A 19,072-nucleotide genomic window follows, 5' to 3' on the forward strand; every position below is an offset into this window, starting at 1 on the left:
TAAGCATGGAGATGCTCACAGAGTAATAGATGGCTGACTGTCATCAATGGGGAGCAATAATAGCTCTCAGGCCAAAGTTTGTATTTCAAAATTCAGAAATGCTTTATGTAGTCGGTTTAGAATTTTTAAAATTCAGTATATTTTCAGTGGGAAAGTATCATCTACCACCCATTTATTTTATTGCCAGAAAGAATTCGTATTGTCTGAAATAGTTTCAGTCATGTACAACCTTTTCTGTTCTTATCTGAATTCGAACCAACATTCTTTTCTCTCTCACTCTCTCTCCACTTTTGCTAAAAAAAAAAAAATGGTTTTTGCTCAAATTGACTAATCACACTACCTACTCATTAATGGCCACTAACTGGTTATGAATAAGCCTGACCTAACTGACGAGCTATAAATTAAACTGAATGGCAAGTAAGAGCAGGCAGTGTGGTGGAAAAAGCATCCATCAGACATCAGAGGAGTAACAGTGATGCCTATAAGCCTCAGCAAGAGCTACTATAGGTATGTAATGAGGAAGACATAGTCAAAAATGGTCAGTGTGTGGAATTGCTTTGCTTACCTGTTCTTTGTTGTTCTGAGTAGTGGGGGGTAGTCAGAGATAAGGAAAGAGTGGGAAAGAGTGACAATGATATTAAAAAAAGAACACTGATACTAAAAGGAAAAACATAAGAGAAGTGGGTTTTGAATCTAAACATCAGGGGTTGAGTCCTGACTGTCTATGTAACCAGGTCCCTTGATCTCTCTGACTTCAATTTCCTTACCTAGAGGCAATGTCTTACATGTAGCAGGTGCTTAATAAATGTTTGATGACCCCTGATTGACTGACTGACCAACTTCTATGTAGAAAAGGGAAAATAATTCTTGAATCATCTACCTTACGGGGTTGTTGTACAAAAGTACTCAATCAATGTGTGTTCACTGTCACAATATTATACATACAAACTAGTATAACTGGTATAACTGTGTGACCAGGAACACCAGTTATTCAACCTGTTTCAAAACTGTACTACCCGTTTGTATATTTAGACACAGTATCCCAGCACCCATCCCTATACTTCAGTTTGTTTACACAATTACCTGATAATTTGGTATTATATGTGTTTATTGTCATTGTTCAGTTGTTTCAGTCCTGCCCAAATCTTCGTGACTCCATTTGTTTTTTTCCTTTTAAATAATATTTTCTTTTCCCCCAGTTACATATAAAGATAATTTTTAACATTCATTTTTCAAATGATTTCTCTCTCTTTCACCTCCCCCCTCCCTGAGACAGTAAGCAATTTCATGTAGCTTATAAATATCCAATCATGTAAAATATAGGATCATATTAGTCATGTTGTAAAAGAAGACACAGACCCAAAGAAAAAACATAACAAATACAGAAAGTGAAAAATAGTATGCTTCAATCTGAATTCAGACTCTATCAATTCTTTCTCTGGAGATAGATAGCATTTTTCATCACAAGTCTTTTGGAACTGTATTGGATCATTGTATTGCTGAGAATATCCTTCACAAATCATTCACAGCTGATCATTGTACAATATTGCTGTTACTATGTACAATGTTCTTCTGCTTCTGCTCAATTCACTTCATCAGTTCACATAAGTCTTTCCAGTTTTTTCTGAAATCAGCCTGCTCATCATTTCTTATAGCACAGTAATATTCCATTACATCACGTAGCACAATTTGTTCAGCTGTTCCTCAATTGATGAATCCCCTCAATTTCCAGTTCTTTGCCATGACAAAAACAACTGCTACAAATATTTTTGTGCAGATAGGTCTTCCCCTACCCCTTTTATCCATCTCTTTTTTTAAAAAATCTCTTTGGGATACATACCTAGTAGTGATATTCCCCTTTGGGCAAAGTTCCAAATTGCTTTCCAGAATGGTTGAATCAGTTCACAACTCCACCAATAGTGCATTATTATCCATTTGGGGTTTTCTTGACAGATATTGAAATGGTTTGCCATTTTATTCTCCAGCTCATTTTACAGATGAGGAAAACAGGTTAAGGCAAACAGGGTTAAGTAATTTGCCCATGATCACACAGCTAGTAAGTGTCTGAAGCTAGATTTGAACTCATGAAGATGAGTCTTCCTGACTTCAGGGCTGCTGCTCTATCTTCTGCTCCACTTAGCTGCCCCATAAATTAGTTAGCAAGCATTTATTTTAAGTGCCTTCTGTGTGCTTAACCCTGGCACATAGAGTTGGGATCACAGGATTTAGAGCTAGCATAGGGACCTTAGAACTTCATGCAGTGAAACCTGTCAGTTTACAGATGGACAGAGAGATGGCCTGGGCAAGCACCACAAACCATACCTTGGTATGAAAGGTACCCACAAATCTAACATTTTAGACAAATTAAGTAAGTTGCATAGGAAGAAACCTTAAGACAGAAGAGCTGTAAAGGAGGGCAGATCCCAGGGACATTGGCTTCTATGGATGGAGACCCTGAGGCTGCTTGAGAGGTCATCACAAAGGGCAGGAGCACAGCAAGGCTCAGTAGTAGACCCACCATCTGGTAGCTTCCTATTCTAGCCAATTATTCTACGTAACTAGTTGCCAAGATCACTTGTTTCTACCTGCTGAAGGAGTAAAAATGTCATCAGTGTTCTCTAAATTTAGGTGCCTTAAGACAAATCCCTGATTGCTCCACCCTAAACATGTTGGGGATGATGAGGAAATTGAAGTTCAGAGATGAACATGGGCAACACACTGGCAGTCACATAGACAATAATCATAGTGCCAGGATTCAACTTCATTTTCATGGATATTTCTCAAGCATTTGCTGTGGACAAGGCACTCTGCTATTTGTTAGGGGTGCAAAAACAAAATGAAACAGTCCCTGCCCTCAAGGAACTTGTGTTCTGCTTAGGGCATATAAGACGCAGATGTTGTTTTTTGTTATTGTTGTTGAGTCATGTCTGACTCTTCTTGAGCCCATTTGGAGTTTTCTTGGCAAAGATATTGGAGTAGTTTGCCATGTCCTTCTCTGGTTTATTTTACAGATGAGGAAACTGAGGCAAATAGTGTTAAATGATTTGCCAGGGCAACCCAGCTGGTAAGTGTCAGATTTAAGGGTCTGAATTCAGGTCTCCCTGACTGCAGGCCTGGTGCTCTATCCGCTGACCACCTAGTCATAACATAGGAGAACAAAGCTATCAGAGGAGCTTGCACTAATTCCAGGAAGGATCAGGGATGACTTCATGGACATGGTAGCACTGAACTGATCATTAAAGGGATGAAAGAGGGCTTCTCTAAGGCTAAGATGCAGAGGCAAGTACATTCCTAGCCCAGAAGGTCTGCCTGTGGGGGTTCTAGAGGCAGACGATGGCATGTCCACCTTGAAGAATAGCTAATAGACTGACTATGGCAGTTAGATGGAAGTATGGAGTGTGTAAAATGAAGCACTGTGAGGAACAAAGTTGGAAAGAAAGATCGGGGCCAGATTGTGAAAAGATTTAAATAGTAGGATAAGGAGTTTATAGTTTATCCTAGAAATAATAAGGAGATTCTGAAGGTTGGAAGTTGTGGGGGGGCAGGGTTTAGCAGGGAAATGTCAGGTACTGAATCTTAGGAAAGTTTTCTTGGCAGTTATGTAAAGGTTGGATTAAAAGGGGGAGATTAGAAGCAAGAAGATTAATTAGAAGCTAATTAGAGAGTCCAAATGAGAAGTAATGAAGCCTGAACTAAGGTGGTGGGCATATGTGTGGACAGAAAGAAATAGATGAGTGATGTGTAAGTAGATGTGGCAAAGAGGCAACTTACTAGATATGAGGAAGCATTGTGGTATAGGGGAAGGGGCACTAGCTCTAAGTTCAAATCCCACTTCTGACACTTATTACGTACATGACCCTGGATAAGTTGTATAACTTCCTTGGATTTCTATTTTGTCATCTATAAAATAGGAGAGTTGAACTAGTTTCTTTCTAGTTCAAGATCACCCTGTGATAAGGGGAAGAGAAAAGTCAATGATGCCTCCAAGGTTATGAACATGAGTGACTATGAGGAACCCATGTCTTTTGTCTCTAGACCCAGAGCTCTTACCACTACTCAAACCTCTCTATCCACCTATTTCGTTAGTGTGGCATCAACTAAGATTTATTGCTCTCCTGTAGATAATGCTACTGAATCCAGTATGCAAGTCCACCTTGCCTCTAGACTGAGTCAGGAACTACTTATGTGGGGAGAACACATATCACCCCCTCAAGAAAAACACCCTCCAAAAAAGTCTTCCCCACTGGATATGTTACCAACGCCTAAAATTACCATGTAATTACCATTATCTTTAAGTTCTGGTGCCTACATCCATGTTTTGCTTATAGTGAATACTGAGTAATATTTATGAATTTTACTTGAAGCCACTAAATACTACTGCTTTAACAATCACAGTAACCACAACCACGGTAACCACAACCACAACCACAGTAATAATAATAACAAAAACTCCATAATAAAAGTACAGATCTCAAAATATCCCTTAGAATTCAACAGATTAAATGTCCTGGGACCAGACAATCATCACAGACAGACAGAATCCCATAATTGTCCTAGTATAATATTGAAATTTAAGATCATATTTAATAGATGTAGCTGTGCCAAATCTTCCCAATTCCCAAGTTATACAGAATAAAAAAATTCAAAATATGGAGAAGAAATCCTCTAACAGAAGAAATAAAAATATGGGAGAAGGATGAAATATGATTCTTCCCCATTGTCCTGTCTGCTGCTCTTGTCTCAAAGATGCTTCCATCAAGCTTGTGGGAAATTTGCTGACAACCAATACTATTATTCAGTTACAAAAAAGCAATTATTTTTCATTTTTTTAAATAGTTCACTGAACTTTAAATATAAAACAGCAATAAGAGGGAAGTGACTTGTTGCAGAACTGTTTTTTTCTGAACTCCATTGAAAAAGATGAGAAGAGACATGAACATTAATATTAATATATCTATATATGGTGCTTTTAAGCTTATTAAATGTTTTCTCTCAAAAATACTGTGAGGTAGCTAGTGCAATTGTTATAATTCCCATTTTACAGATGAATAAATCAAAGCTCAGAGATTAAATGACACTAAATGAAATATGGTTGGTAAAAACTTCTCAGCCAGAGCTGTATGAAGCTCTAAGTTTAAATAAGTTTATCACATTAGCTAATTGCTAAAAACAGGATCCTGTTTATCATTTAGGGTGGGTAAGTTTGCTTTGAAAAGGTCTAAATGAGAAAATCTAGAGTTTGAGATTTTATTAGGTAAAGGTCTAGAGGAGCAACACAGAAGTGGAAGGCTTGTGGGCAACATGGAAGTGGAAGGAAATATCATTAGTTCATTAGGTGTCTATTCTCAAAGGAAGACTGGATAATTAAAAGAGATCAATCCTGCTTCATCTATGATTATGCTTATAGGGACATCATATATCAAAATTTAAAATTTAAAATGTTGATGAAATATCCAGTTTTATGTTGTTCAGTCATGTCTGACTCTCAATGACCCTATCTGAGGTTTTCTTGGCAAAGATACTGGAGTGGTTTGCCATTTCCTTCTCCAGCTCATTTTACAGATGAGGAAACTGAAACAAAGAGAGTGAAGTGATTTGCCCAGGGTCACACAGCTAATAAGTGTCTGAGGTCATATTTGAACTCAGAAAGATGAGTGTTCCTGACTCCAGGCCCAGTACTCTATCCACTGCACCACCTAACTGCCCTGGAAGGTTTTATGTACTTAAGAGCAAACATCTGTCTATTTACCTTTAAATATCTGGGTTACTGGCCATACATGAAAATGTTTTGTTCAGATTTTTTAAAAATAAAATCATAGAATCTTACTGTTTGAAGGCATTTAGAAATCATCCAGTTCACCTTTCCAAACAGTTCAGGAATCTTTTACAGCATCCTTGACAGTTGAACATCTAACTTCTGTTTAAATACTCCTTGCTTTAAATCCTACAATCCTGTGACTCCTAATAAAAGTCACTGCTTCCAAAAGCAACTAGTTTCATTGTTGGATAGCTCTAATTATTAACAAGTTATTTACCAACATCTGCCTCCTTGCAACTTCCACCCAATCATCCAAATTGATAACTATCATGTCTCCCTTACTGTTTTCTCTTCTTTAGGCTAAACACCATTCTTCACCTAGTTCTCTACCTAGTCCTCCTGTGACATGGTTTCTAGACCTTTCACTATCCTGGATGTCATATTCTACCATAGATTCCCAAAATGGGCAAAACCACACCCTGGGGGTGCTGGGATGATCCAGGGGGTCAAAAGTAGCCTCTGGTGCAATTAGGGGACATTGAATAAAAATAGGGGGTAGTAGAAGCATAAGAAAAGAAGAAAATATTAAAAAACTGTTCATACATGTTTCATCTGTTGTGTAATAAAGTCATAGCGATTACATTATTTTTCAAATAAACTCACAAAATGCAAGTTATAACCAATCAGTGGTCAAGTCTATGACCGGTCTTAACAAGCAAGTGTTGGCAGGTGAGTGTATCATGCATTGTCAGGAATTCTAGCGTGCATCAGTAGGAATTTATCCGTGTAAATGATGTGTTTATAATATGATATTATATGGTTACATGATACCATATTGCATCATCAAAATTTCAATGCAGGAGAAAAACCACAAATTTACAATAAATTAGTAAATTTAAGATTTAATTATTTAAAAATATGCTTTTTGAAATGATGCAGTTTTAAAAAAAAAAAAGAAATGTGAAAAGATCAAAGAAAGTAGATTTCAGATGGGACTGAGTAATTTTTTTTGAAAAGGGCCTGGTAGGCCAAATAAGTTAGGGAACCTCTTCTCTAGATGTATTCTTCTTTAGCAGTGTCCATATAAAATGTAATGTCTAGTATATAACATGATTATCCAGATGTTGCCTTCCAGACTACTATAAAGTACATTAGAAACATTACCTCCTGTGATCTGTATGTTTAAACTTCTGCTAATGAAGCATAAGGGTGTGTATGTGTGGACTGAAGTTAGGAACTTCGAAGACTTAAGTTCAAATCCAGCCTCAGATGTTTACTAGCTGTGCGACCCTGGACAATCCACTTAACCCTGTCACCCTCAGGGACAGAAAGTATTTAAGAATCTGATCATTTTTCTTGATAATTAAACCTCAGTATAAAGGCAGCTATGTGGTGCAGTAGATAAAGCACTGAGCTTAGAATCAGGAAGTTCATCTTCATGAGTTCAAATCTAGCCTCAGTCACTTACTAACTTGATGACCCCAAGCAAGTCACTTAACCATGTTTGCCTCTGTTTCCTCAAATGTAAAACGAGCTGGAGAAGGAAATGACAAACTACTCTGGTGTCTCTGCCAAGAAAACTTCAAATTGGGTCGCAAAGAGTCAGACACGACAGAAAAATGGCTGAAAAAATATATCATACTGTTCATTCATATTAAATAAAATTCCCAGACCTTTGACATACAACCCACTAAGTTAAATCTCTTCTGCATTTGTGCAATTAATCACTTTAACCAAAGTATACGATTTTACATTTATCTTTGTCAAATTTTGTCTTATTTAGCTTTGTCTCACCATGAGTTTTCCATTAATTCTAGCAGCTTCTTGGCTTGTCTTTCGTAATCTGTCCTGACTATAGTCACATCCATTGCAGATACATGTGAATTTAGGGCAATATTCCTTAGCCTGCTGTGGTCATTTTGAATCTTATTCTTTCATCTTGTATATTAGTTACACCTTCCAGTTTGGTTTCATTTGCAAATATGATAAACATGTCATCAGTATCTTTCTGTAACTTGCTAATAAAATATTGAATAGGATAGGTCCATGAATATACAGGTTGCATAACTAATAATTCTTCCTTTCCCATATAGATATAATGAGATTGCCTTTCATTTTAGATTATATTAAACTCTTCCCCTTGCTATACATTCTTAGTGTTAATCACTCTTTCATGATTCAATGAGGCACAATAAAATTAAATCATTCCACTGCATTTATCAATTCTTAGAAACTGAAACTTTCTCTTTAACCTTAAAAAAATGGAAAGAAAATCTTAAGCAATTGAAAGATTTCCCCTTTCCTTCAGCTACCCCATCATTGCTGATGTCCTTTTCACTTCATTTTGGTTTAGCTTACTTGATTTTCCTGCTTATCTTTACAACTTCTCCTCAGATAACACTAGACAAGCAGCCTGTGTCAAGAACTTTTCAGCTTCAAATGCTACTCCTACTTAAGAACTGACCTTCAGCTCCAGATTTCCAGAAGAAACACCCTTTGCATTGTGCTATCCATTAGTAACAGCCAATTTTTACATGGAAAGACTTGAACTCATGGATAGCCAATGACATAAGAGCATATCAATTACTTATGTCACAAGATTCATCACCTATATGTAAAATGGTTTTTTACAGATCATTGGCATTTTTAGCCATTTACAAATTTTCAGATTTCTCCCCTAAAATATGCCCCCCAAAATGTGGCTATCTATTTGAGTTGTTCCCAGACATAAAAAGGGTAAATCAGATGACAGGTCAGAACCATAGGCTATCTTTATGCTCACAATCCGACTTAGCTTTACATGAAAAACAGTCTGACCAAGAATCAGCAATTTAGTTTTATTACTCAAAACAAAACAAACAAGGAAAAAAACAAAAACAAAAAATAAGCATGGAAGATACTAGCGTAGCAGCTACACTCCACAGAATCCAAACTTCACAAACAAATCCCCTTGATAAAAGGATTTGTTCTGTAAAACTTGGACTTGATCAAAAGGCCACACCCAAGGATCTAGAAGGCTACATGTGGCCTTCAGGCCACAAGTTTCCCCACCCCTGCATCCATATAAAGATTATGAAAGTCTTTGTCCCACTCCCTCTCAAAGTGATGAGTTGGGTCCCAAGAGGAGTAGCTAGCTACTTCTCCCTTTCATTGTTCTAGGGCTATCCTTGTGGAGCAGTGAGGTTTTCTCTAATTCTATATCAGCTTAAGTCCACTTTTTCCATTGTGCTCTCCATAATATCAAATCACCATTTATAGTTTATGTCTCCCATATATAATGGATTAACTCAGTGAATAGTACCCCAATGTTAATTTACTCTATTAACATAAATTATCTTTTACAAAAGGATATTTACAGAGATGAGATAGCAGGAACATTGGTTACAAAGCATTTCCTCAACATGCTGCCTCTCCCATCCCATCACACTCCACCCTAAGGAGAGTGAACTCAAACTTGAAGCACCACAGCTGGCCCCTGTCCTTGCAGATGATTCTGCAATAAGCCCTGCAGAGGAGATATGCTCTTTATTAGCTTGACTGCTGGCACACTTGGTATGGACTCCAATTCCTGAACCTCTGATGGCTCACTCTTTTGACCTTTAGAAGCTCACCTTTTGATCAAGTCTAAGTTTTACAGAACAAATCCTTTTATTAAGGGGATTTGTTTGTGAAGTTTGGATTCTGTGGAGTGTACTTGTTACACTAGTATCTTCCATGCTTTTTTTTGTTTTTGTTTTTTTGCTTGTTTGTACAAAACTAAAACAAAGCTAGCTGTATCTAATACTTCACCTAAAAGTACAAGAAAATAAATACAAGAGAGACAGAAGTAACAGCAGGAGGGGCACGTGTTCATGAGCCTTGGCTTGGCTTCTTACTCTGAAGTGGAGAGCAGAGCCCTCCATTACACGTGCCCAGGATCAGGTTCACCACAGTCTGTGTGGACAATTGCATCAGACAGAGCACGCTGTTGGATGACCCTGAGGATTAAGCTCTCGTTGACTTGTCTTTCTTTAAGTTCATATATAACCAGGAGGATAAAAAGACTCAAGGCCTTTCTCTCCATCCAGGGGCTTACAGCATTTCATCACCCTTGCTTAAAACACAGTTAGGAAAAAAGAGGAATTGATCACAGTTAGGAACCTTTGAATGCACATTTAGTTTTACTTAGTAGCCAATTAAAAGTCCCGTCTTGGTCACACGATGAGCTAATACAGCCATAAATTGCCTGCACATACTCTGAAGTGGAGAACGAAACCCTCTATTACAAATGCCCAGAATGAGGCTCACCAAAGTGCATGTGGGGAATTGCATCAGGTAAAGCATATTGTGGATGCCCCTGAGACTAGGCTCTCATTGATTTGTGTCCCTTTACATTCATGTATAACCAAGAATACAGAATGTGACAACTAAGAATATTAAAATTAAATTAATAAATACTTGTCAACTGTGAGGTAATCCTGTTGACTCTGTTTTGATGGAATGGAAGAGGTGCTATGGAGGAAGACAGGAACAAAAGCAATAAAAAGGATACTAATCTTGGCACTGGACGTACTTGGAGATCAGCTCAACCCAACTAATTTCTGAGTACTTATGCAATCTAGCATGTAATGGACCCCCTTGTGAAGTATTTTTAGGAGGACAAGAATTACATGAGATGAGAATGCATCAATGAGTTGCAACTTACGCTAACCAAAGGTATTCTCACATTAATCAAAGATCTGTATCCTTATAAAACATAGTATAGTCATTTCCCAATTGCTAAATGGTCAAAGTATATGAATAGACAATTTTCTAAGAAATAAACTGAAGATATCAACAGCAGTCAAATGTGAAAAGTACTCCACATTATTAATGAAAAAGTGCAAACTAAAGTAACTTTGAGGCTTTACCTTATACCTTTCCAGATTGGCAAAACTGACCCCCAAAAGAGAAATGACAAATATTTGTGGGACCATAGTAACAGGCAATCCACTGTTGGTAGAGTTGTGAATTGGTACCAATAGTTATTCTGAAAAGTAATTTGGGACAATGTCTCAAAAGTTATTAAATTGCACATACCCTTGACCCAGCAATACTTCTACTAAGTAGGTCTATACCTCAGAAAGATCAAGAAAAGAGTAACAGTATCTATATCTACAAAAATATTTATAACACTTGTTTTGTGGAGAAAATACCTGGAAACTAAGGGGATGTCCATCAGCTGGGGAATGGTTGAACTAATTACAGTTTATGAATGTAATAGAACTTCATTATGACCTAAGGGGTAATAAAGGAATAGTTTCAGAGAAACCTGAGAAAACTTGTGTGACCTGGAAATGGCCATGGAGGACTAAAGCAAGAGATTTGGGCAATAGAATCAGAGCTCTTTTCTAGTCTGGTCCCTCCATCTTTAAAATGAAAGTGGATTAGATTTGATTTTAAAGTTCCTTTTAGCATTAAATTGAGGTCCTTAAATGCTTATTCAATTATTATATCTAGAGCTGGAAGGAACCTCAGGGGCCATCTAGTGAAGGGAACAGAACCAGAAGGAACATTTTTAGAGTAACAACAGCAATGCAAAGACATACAACTTTGTAAATCTTCAGAACTCTGACCATAGCAATGATAAGACATAGTTCCAGAAAGCCAATGAGGAAAAATGCTACTTGCCTCCTGACAGGAAGGTGATGGACTCAAGATGCAGAATGAGACATACATTTTTTAATATGGCCAACACAGAAATTTGTTTTGCTTGGCTATTTATATTTGTGACAAGCATTTTTTTTCCAGTTGGTGGGAGGAAAGGAAAAAAGTGCTTGTTGAGAAGAAAGGGAAAAAAGAAAGGAAAGTCATTTAAAATAAATATGAAGGGCAAGCTATATGCTAGGGCTACAAAGATGAGAAACATCTACCCTCAGGTTGTTGATAAGCTAGTAAGAGTAAGAGAGAGGTTACAGAGGACCAAAGCAAGAGAAATAGAAATAGAGAGCAGGGTCAGAGGTCCTTTCAGGGACCCTTCCAACAACTACTACAGGCCTTTAAATGTTCATTAATCTAGAGCTGAAAGATACCTCAGAGACCATCTTAGTCTAACCTTATTTTATGGGTTGGGAAACTGTGACTCAAAGAAATTAAGTGTTTTACCCCAAAATCACACAGGGAGTAAGTGTCAAAGGTGAGATTTGAGCCAAGGCCCTCCAACTCCAGAGCCAGTGTTCTTTCCACAATACCATTGGCTTCCCAGGCTAACTCTCCCAGTTAGAGAGATGCTCCTTCTGGAGCAATGGCACAAACTCCTTTTAGATAGTTATAGTTATTACGAAGCATTTTGTTGCACTGAACTGAAATCTGCCTCTCTGTAGTCTCCACCCAATGTTCTGCCCTTTAGGCCAAGTAAAATGAGTTTAATCCTTCTTCCAGTGTCTGCTTTCACAACTATTTCATTTTTATTGATCAGAATCAGGTCAAGAATGTTCATTCCCTTCATCATTCCCTCCTTTTTATTTCAAATTTATTTTCAGTTCCAAATTCTTTCCCTCCTTCTCCCCCACCCACTAATATAGCAAGAAAACTAAAATCATTACAAATATTTATAGATACACAAAATAAATTTCCATATTAGCTATGTTCTGAGAAAAGGAAAGGAATAAAAGATAACAGAGGATAATAAGTTTCTTTCTAAGTCTTTTCACTCTGTATTAGGAGAAAGATAGTTTGTTTCATCATGAGTTTTTTAGAACTGAGATTGGCCATTGTGTTGATCACTTACTAAGTCCTTTAGAGTTATTATGTTTACAAAATTGCTGCTACTGTATAAATTTTCTCCCTGGTTCTACTCAATTCATTTTGAACTAGTTCATACAAGTCTTCCCAGTTTTCTCTGAAACCATCTCTTTCAACATTTCTTCCAACACAATAATAGTCTATCATCTTCATATACTAGAGGATATACCACATATACCACAACAGGTTCAGCCATTCCCCAGTCTCCATTACTTTGCTACCACACAAAGAGTTGCTACAAATATTTTTGTATATGTATTCCTTCATCCTTTGATGGATGAAATTGTCAGCGAGACAAGTGAAGAAAATCCTAGATGGTCTGTTTTTAGCAGAGATTTTTCCAGTATATGTCCAAATAATAGTTCATCATCAGTAGCACTCTACCCTGCCTTGGATTGACTGAGACAATGCCCATTCAGTGATTAAGGCTAGGCAAGAAATGAGGCAAAAAATGACCTCTCTTACCTAATTTAAAATAAATCAATCTAGGAGGGTAAGACCCTCAGGGTCTCTGACCAAAACAAACAATTGCTATTTACACTCACTCAATCAAACTGAGACCTGGGAAAGACATTAACTTAAAAAGGTCAAAATCTCCTACTACATCCAGGCCATCTCCAGTTGTCCTGATCTATAGCTTACCACTGAACCCAGATGACTGGAGCTGAGAATGAGGCTGGTGACTTTGCACAGCCCTCCCTCACTTAAATCCAATTCACTTGCAAGTCATTGTATCAGCTTCCTGATGTCATGGTCTTCTTTAAGAACTTAGAGAACTAAGGACAAACAACAGTCTTGCCTTGGTGCCAAATTTGTGATTGGCTTTTAGAACTCAGCATTCATTTTCTCCCTTTGGTGGAGCAGTGTTTCATATACTATCACCACAACAACTCTTCAGCTTATCACACCATCTATCCTCACCCAAATACTTTGTACCACACTGACCCTTCTGGTTAGTAGATTCTCTGTACTTATATATCACAAAAAGAAATTCAGATTCAATTAAAAGTAGGATCACTTTAAAGTCACCTAACCATTCTCCTTGAAATAGATTATCTTTTAGTATTTTGTTTTTCATGTATTTGCTGAAGGGAAAATCCCCCTTATTCCTCCTTTCTCCCTTCTCTCCTCTCCCCCTCTTTCTCTTTTCCTCTCTCCTTCCCCTCCTCTTGTCTTTCCCCTCTCTCCCTTCTCTTTTATTTCTCCTCTCTCCCCTTTCTCTCATCCTTAGAGATGAGATTATATATAGTCAACTCCTTGAAATACAACACACTGAGAAACTTTTTAATTTTGTTATTATAAATATAAATTTTTAAATTCAACAAACATTTATTGAGTACTCATCATATACAAAGTACTACGCTGGGCTCTTGGAATAGAAAGAAAAATAAGCATCCTATTGGGGGTGGAGTGGGGAGAAGGATTCAAAGTATGTATGGATAGATTAAGTACAAGATATACACATAGTAATGCAAGTACATTTAAGAAGTACTGATTACTAAATTGGGTGAGGGAATGGGAGACATGAATCAAGAAAGGCCTCATGTAGGTGGCAAAAAAATGCACATATTTTTGACACACAAATAGTTTTCTCAGTGTATTATGGGTAAATTTTTTATTATATGTTACTGTAAAGTCTCAAATCTTCTAATTATGTCATTATGAACACAGAAAATTAAAGTAAAACACAAATTTTCAACCTTATCTAGGCATACAAATGCCTTGACTCTATCTCTCTCCTCTCTTGCTGGTCTCCTTTACTATCTCCCTTCCCTCCATTGTTGAATCTACTGAGAGAAAGTCATGGAGCCAGTAATGCCTGTACTGGGATTCAGTAGACAAACCCTCACCAACAATGGTAGCTTTTCAGGTAGAAGCTGGTTGATCAGTTATCAAGGATGCCATCGGAGAAATTCCTGCGTGGGACAATAAGTTGGGTTGAATGACCTAAAAAGTCCCTTTCAACTCTCACTGAATTTTGAAAAGAAGATATATAAATGTGAAGAGATAACTAATAATATTGATCCATATATGAGAAGTATCAAAAGATGTGTGTAGATAATAAGTAGTATAGGATTTGAGCAGGAAGAAGAAAGCTTGAGCTAGGAAATGTGCCAGAAAAACTTCCAGGAAGAGGAGGGGTATGAATGGAGCCTTGAAAGATAGACAAGAATTAGATAGGTAGAGTGGAAAAGGGAGAACATTTCAAGCAAGGAAGCAACATGCCAAAAGTCCCCAATGGTGAATAGGTCAATACTTTGGGATAGACCTGACTTGGGACATTCTGGTGCTTTAGGTTCAGTATTGGTACCAAATGAGACACTTATTGACCATCTAACAATAAAAAGTTTAACTATAGCTGGGAAACAAAGATTCAACAAAGATATAGCACTGATTTCAGCTGGGTACAGCTTACTTATCTCTGCATTTGCCCTGCTGGTACACCCATCAGAAGCATGGGTCAAGCCTAATGAGTATTATATTCATTTTGCCTTGTTCTTTTGTACTTTGTGACCAGAAAGCTACATCACCAATCTGAGTCTTAATCTCCTTGGACCAGTTAAGCTTTGAGGATGGTTTCATTACCTTTTAAGGAAAAACTAGTCTACTTTGTGTGGGGGAGATGTTGCTCCTATAACAACCAGAAGGTTTAGGAGAGAAAGACTAGTCCAGAGTCAAATCGTAAAGGATATTGAATTCAGGTCATTTGAGTCTTTTGTCAGTCATGTCCGACAAGGCTAATGCCATGTTTTAGGAGCCAGCCAGTAAATATCTCTATATTTCTCTTGAAATATAGATATACATTCGTACATTTACTAAAAATAAATGTGTACTAAGAGCTGTGGATATGACAGAAGTGACACAGTCCCTGCCCTTTCATTTTATCTGGAGGAAATAGACATGTATGTAATATAAATCAAATAAATACAAGAGGGGGGTTCACTAGCAACTGATAAGGAAAAGGTTTGTATAGAAGGCGGTGTTTGAGTTGAGCCTCGAAGGAAAAGAATGATAAGATGCAGAAGTGAGGAGAAAGTGTATTCTAGGCATGAGGGCACCATCAGTGCAAAGGCACAGAGATGGGAAATGGAGGACTATATATGAGAAAGACCATTTCTAGCTGTATTGTCGACCATGTGAAGGGACATAATAGATAATGTCTGAAAAGGTATATTGGAAGCAGGTTTTGAAGGGTTTCAATGTGAAATAGAGTTTATATTTTATCCTTGAGATAATGGGGATCCAGTAGAGACTTGTTGAAGATTTGTGGAATAGGAATGACAAGGCTTGTCAGACATAACTGAGGGTGGTGAGTGAGAGGAAGGAGCTGCAACCACAGTTTCAAACATTGGTTACTGGAAGGGTGGTGGTGCCCTCCACTGAAATAATAATGTTCAGAAGAGGGATGAATTTTGAGGGAAGGATGAGTTCTGCATTAGACATGTTGAGCTTGAGACACCTAGAGGACATCCAATAGACAGTTGGAGACGCAGGTCTGGAACTCAAAAGAGATACTAGGGCTAGATACAGAGATCTGGTGGTCTGCTTAGGGGTGATGATTAAGCCCATGGGAGCTGATGGAATAGCCTTGTGAAAGAGTATAGAGAGAGAAGAAAAGTGGTCCAGGACAGAGTCTAGAGATATACCTTCATTTGGGGCTATGATATAAATGATGACACAGCAAAGAAGATTGAGGAGCAGTCAGACAGATCAAAGAAACAAGAGAAAATAATAGCATGAGAACAAGAATGGGGGAAAGGGAGAAAGGGAAACAAAAACATGATTGTTCCTTTTCTCCCAGTTCTGTGTTTGAGCCTTCTGTTCTGTGAGTCTATGACAGTGTTATTTCCTTCAGGGTAAACGTTCCTAGAAGGCAAGGCCAAGTCTATTTCAAATTAATCTCTGTCTAGTACAATGCCATGTATATAGCAGAGTTAATAATTGTGTTTTCCAGTTCTAAAGCACTTTGTAAACTGAGAAGTTCATAAATGCAATGTGATGATAAGTACGGGAGTAATCTGAACTATATAAGAGAGGAAAGAGAAAGAAGAGAGGTTTTGTGTAAAGAAAGATAAATGGTGCAGAAACAGAAAGGAGGGGGAGAAAAACCTAGATTTTGGAGATGCTGCTAGAGCAACAATAGCCTTGTATATTTTGGACAATGGGTAGCATCCGAGCTATTATTCAAATGCAGGAAAGTTTCTAGTCACTTTGTATTGAACAAAGCAGACATGAGAATGAGGTTTTTTTAAAGTAAGCTTGCAAAGGTAGGGGACTAAGTTACTTTGAAGGAAGAAAATGTTAGTTAACTGCAGGAGAACTAGATTTGAGTTACATCAAAGTAAGGGAGTGGGAAAAGATGGGCAGAAGAAAGAGGGAAAATTAAGAGATAATTCAGAATATATGTGAAATATTATCTGTGTAACATCCTCTGCCTCTGGAATCTTGCTTCCCACCCCATCCTTATGTGTATATTTTATAATAGCTATTTTGTGGAAATAGTTGTTCTCTATTGAAGGCAACCAGTTAATGGGGAAAAGAAGTGTCAATTATGTATTGGCAATTTTCTTTCTCAGTGATGAGAGAAAAATTAGAGAAAATAAAGTGGAAACTGTATGAGTGAACTTGGGAAAAGTTAGTTATTAGTAAATGACAACAGGAGTACAGCCTAAGAAATTAAAACCCCAAAAGGCTATCAAGTATCCAGAGGGAACAGTATCCTATTATAATATAATTATATTATTTCTGCTACGTCTAAAAGAATTGTATATGGGTATGTGCACATGTATATGAAAAGTCTAAAGTATAGAATGTGAAATCTTAAAGGACCTTAAAGCTTATAGGAGTTGGACCTGGAGATCATTTTTTTCCATTTTGTAAATGAGGAAACTGATGTCCGTAAAGATGATTCTGTTTGTCCAAGTTCATTACTAGTAAGTGGCATCCTGAAATGTCAGTTGAATAACTTCCCTTCCTGTTGTTTCAAAATGAAAATATCTTTGCATGTGGCAGAAAACACTGGGGATGTTTGGAGACAATTCTTCCTGATACCAAAGGGAAACCCTAACACAGATAACCTAAAATAAATTTTTTAAAATATAATTTTTACTTGGCATTGGGATGCATTTTGGTTCTTCTATTTGAATGAGGGTATAACATGTTCTGAGAACACATAGGACTTGTGACTAAATTAATCAATCAAGAGCTAAGTGTTGATTAGAGCAGATGCTCCAAATAGATTTATTGATTAAAGCATGAGCTCCATCTGGAAATGCAATATAAAAATAAAAGTTCATTTCATAAAAGTATCTGAGAAGAGTGAAAGGAGGCACCTTTCACAATTATGACTAAAAAAGGATGCTTTAAGGGACAAAGGAGATCATAAAAGAAAGAGTAAATCATTTTTTTCAAATGAGATTTAAAATCTATTTCATGATCAAAATCAATGCAGCTAAAAATAGGAAGAGAAATTGTCAAGAGGGAAAAAAATCTTTGCATGAAATATAGCAGATAAGCTATTCCCCAATAAATTACTGGTCACAGAATATTAACAGATAGTTTTCAGAAAGAATTGCAAACCATTCTACCTATTTGGAGAATTGCTCCAAATCACTAATAATAAGAGAAGAGAAAAGACAATTTTGAAGTTTCACATCAGACACATCACACTGGCAAAAATGAAAAAAGACAGAAATAATGATGGGAGAAGTAGGGCTGTGAGAAAATTGATACACTAATATTCAGTTTGTGGATCTGTAAATTGGTCTAATCCTACTAGAAAACAATTTGGAATTATGTGAGAAAAGTCATTAAGCTCTTCATGCCTTTTGACCCAGAGTCTCACTACTTGACATACACACCAAGAAAGTAAAAAATCAGAAATAAAGGGCCACATCTACTAAATCATTTCAAATATTCATAGCAGCATTATTTTTTAATATACTAGGAAAAAGCTGAAAACAAAATGGATGCCCATTATTTGGAATTGGCTGAACAAGTTGTGCTACTATGCATATGAATTTAGTGAAAGCTATTGTACCAAAACAAATAACAAATAGTCATAGTAACATGGAAAGACTTGTATGGACTTATGGAGAATGAAGTAAAGATTGTCAGGAGAACCATATATGGAATAACTATAATAATGTAAGTTGAAACATTAAAAAACTAGAATGAAGCGGATAACTGAGTAGCATAGTAATAACAAATTTCAAACCAAGATATCCTAGAAATGACTGTGATATAAAAAGACAGCAACAAAATTATTTTAAAGCCCAGATATTTTTTGAGCATCCACTAAGTGCTCTGTGTAGAACATTGGAAATTATTACCTGGGATGCTTCACCTGGAGTACCCTGCCCTCAGGAAGCTTAGGTAGAGACATTGTTTAGTCATGTCTGACTCTATGGATCATTCTGTTCATGGAGTTTTCTTGGCAAAGATACTGGAGTGATTTGCCATATCCTTCTCCAGTGGGATTAAGGAAATCAGAGGCTAAGTAACTTGCCCAGGGTCACACAGCTAATAAGCATCTGAGGTTATATTTGAACT

General features: G+C 37.1%; 1 protein-coding gene across 1 annotated transcript in view; it reads left to right on the top strand.

The window, feature by feature from the left end:
- The window catches only part of MYO3B (myosin IIIB), a 630,862-nt gene that overhangs the window by 566,731 nt on the left and 45,059 nt on the right, over positions 1-19,072 (top strand). The gene's annotated exons all lie outside the window — the stretch shown is intronic.

The sequence above is a fragment of the Notamacropus eugenii genome, chromosome 5 (genome assembly GCF_028372415.1).
Source record: "Notamacropus eugenii isolate mMacEug1 chromosome 5, mMacEug1.pri_v2, whole genome shotgun sequence".
Taxonomy (NCBI): Eukaryota; Metazoa; Chordata; class Mammalia; order Diprotodontia; family Macropodidae; genus Notamacropus; species Notamacropus eugenii.